Genomic DNA, 3,256 nt, shown 5'->3' on the forward strand with positions numbered 1-3,256 from the left:
AAAAACAAGATTGAAAAGTTCACCATCTGGCTACTGTTACAAGTTACAACTACCGAAATGAAGTTCTATTAGATGGCTTCATTTTTTGTCAATGTTTTTCCTTTTCCTTAGGATAATTGTGAGGTCAACAACCCATTCCCAACACATGGTGCCTATCAACTGGTCTACTTATGACTGAAAGAAAGATAACTACACACTGTATATAAAATTGATTTCTCACATGTTTTTATATTTCCCCTTTAACTACCGAAAACAAATTATTTTACTTCTCACATCTTTCTCATTTATCTATTAAAGAGTATTTTATTTTTATTTTTTTACCAGTACCACATATATAAAACATTATCATAGTTACATTTTGTCTTTTATTTCATCATTAAACGAATCCAAAGATTCATAAGTTTCGGTGTTTTTTGGGAACTGTTGAAGAGTCATGTTTTTATCAAATGAAACTTAAAACAAGTATTCCAGATCCGAGTCATCCGAATAACGGTTACACTGCATCATGAACCATGCCACAAATTTCTAACACCTCACAATCCAAATCCATATTTGCCTCCATTGATCATTCTCCACTCTCACCTTCATCTTGCCAATTATATGCCTAACTCAATGGAAAACAAACATGTAGCTGTCTTTGCTTTCCCCTTCGGCACCCACTTTATGGCTCTCTTAAACCTTGTCCTCAAACTAGCTCAAGCCACTCCAAACTGTTCATTCTCATTCATTTGCACACAGAAATCAAATGCAACACATTTCAACAGACCCCACATCCCCAACAACATCAAGGCCTATAGCATAAGTGATGGAATCCCAATGAGTCACGCACAACTAGCCAATCACCCAATTGAAAAAGTAAACCTTTTTCTCAAAACTGGTCCTCAGAACTTGCAAAAAGGTATACTATTGGCGGAGGCAGATACAGAGAGTCACTTGCATCATTGCTGATGCTTTTGTAGACTCTTCTCTCCTTGTGGCTCAGAGCCTCAATGTTCCTTGGATTGTATTTTGGCCTCCCATGTCATGCTCACTCTCTCTATACTTTTACATTGACTTAATACGCGATTGGATTTCCTTCCTGGGTTGTCTAACTTTGGTGTCAAAGACATGCCGCAGGATCTGCTCATTGTTGGAGAAAGAGAGACAGTGTTTTCAAGGACACTGGTTTCCTTGGCTAAGGTGCTGCCTCAAGCCAAGGCTGTAGTTATGAATTTCTTTGAGGAATTGGACCCACCTTTGTTTGTTCAAGACATGAGATCCAAATTGCAGTCTTTGCTTTATGTTGTTCCACTTCCCTCCTCTTTGTTCCCACCATCTGACACAGATTCTAGTGGATGCCTTTCATGGTAAAACACCAACAGTTCTAAATCGGTGGCTTATGTTTGCTTTGGGACTGTGGTGGCATTGCCTCCACACGAGCTTGTGACGGTGGCAGAGGCATTGGAAGAAAGTGGGTTTCCATTTCTGTGGTCTCTCATGGAAGGTCTGATGGATCTTTTGCCAAATGGGTTTCTTGAGAGGACCAAGATGCGAGGGAAAGTTGTGTCTTGGGCTCCACAATCCAAAGTTTTGGCACATGATTCGTCAGGAGTTTTTGTTTCTAACTGTGGAGCTAACTCAGTGACTGAAAGTGTTTTTGGTGAGGTTCCTATGATCTGCAGGCCATTCTTTGGTGATCAAGGGGTGGCTGGAAGATTGATAGATGTTTGGGAGATTGGGGTGGTAATGGAAGGAAAGGTGTTCACAGAAAATGGATTGCTTAAAAGCTTGAATCTGATTCTGGCGCAGGAAGAGGGAAAGAAGATTAGAGACAATGGTGAAGCAGACTGTGCAAGATGCAACTAGGCCTGAAGGACAAGCAGCACAGGATTTGAAGACTTTGATTGAAATAATTTCTACTACATCTTAATGTATGGCACAGTTAATTGGTTGTAATAATTTGAGTTGCAATATTAAATTATCCCAAATGAAAAAAAAGGAATAGGTACAATAGCGTTATAGATACCAGCATTAATAAATTATTAAGAGTGGTTTAGTTTAGTTTTTTTCTTATAGAGATTACATGTACTTTTAAAGAGAGAATCTTTGCTCAATTCGAATTTGTTAGAGTTTATATTTTGATAATTTCCATTATATTTTGATATTTTGATATTTTGTTAGAGTTTATTTGTTGATTGTTCTTTATAATATTTTTTTTATATATACTTTCTGTTTTTACAGTAAACCCAAAATTGTACCTGTCAAATGCAATTTCAGGAGGCCCAATTCACAGCAAATAAACATTTTATTCTGCTTTCAAGCAGTTTTAATGATAATAAACATCAAATAATTGATTTATATATTATAAAGAACAATCAACAAATGAATTCAATGTTCGTGTTACATAGAAAATGTAAAAAATGTAAAAAATGTTAAAAAATGTCCCTAAATCCTAGGCTTGATCTCTAACTTGGAGATAAAATTGTGCCCACTGAATCCGCAATGCTTTTAATCTCTCGGGCTCCAATGGTCTAGGGTCGTTAAAATATTGCATGATTAAATAAATCATATTAAATTAATAATGTAATACAAATTATAAATAAATCGATTTTCTTTGAAATAAACTTACCGCTTCCCAATTATTTCTAAAACTTCCTAAAATGATAGTGGACATCCAGTGCATGACATAGTAGCCGCACTTAGTAGTTCCTTTTTGTCTATTAGACTAAATACATAATGAAATTTGGATATTAATTAAACAACTAGTGTACAGACACATAAAGAAATATATATAAGTGGAAGTTTTATGTAAATGACGTACCTTGACGACAATCCACCTAGCAGGAGCCTTTGATTTAGGCTGTGGAGCATCATCAAGACCCTTGATAGCACTGTTCCATATGAGTAACAATTAAAAACTGGTGTTGTACGTTGAGGTATTACAATGCAAATGTATTGAAAAGAACACTAACCTATTAATAATCCCCTTAAGGTAGTTGTCTGGCCTGTTATGCAATGAACAAAACTAGACAACTAAGTGTTCCTTGGGCAGGATGACCACCATCTGCCAATGTCCGCTGCAGTGGAACCTAAAATGGGTTAGTACATTAGTAAACATTAATTAAATTTTGTTATTTTGTGACTTACCCATTTAGATAGGCTCCAAGATACACATCGCGTTGTGAACTCTGCATCCAAGTCTTTATGTAACTTTCAGATTCAAACTGCGATTGCCCAGACCTCTGAATGGACTGAGGCTCGAGGAATCCATAGATAT

General features: G+C 36.4%; 1 pseudogene; it reads left to right on the forward strand.

Annotated features, from left to right (window-relative positions):
* The first annotated feature begins 612 nt into the window (after window positions 1–612).
* LOC100793594 (anthocyanidin 3-O-glucosyltransferase 7-like) lies at window positions 613–1,909 on the forward strand (annotated as a pseudogene).
* The last annotated feature ends 1,347 nt before the right edge of the window (window positions 1,910–3,256 follow it).

This window comes from Glycine max, chromosome 6 (genome assembly GCF_000004515.6).
Source record: "Glycine max cultivar Williams 82 chromosome 6, Glycine_max_v4.0, whole genome shotgun sequence".
Classification (NCBI taxonomy): Eukaryota; Viridiplantae; Streptophyta; class Magnoliopsida; order Fabales; family Fabaceae; genus Glycine; species Glycine max.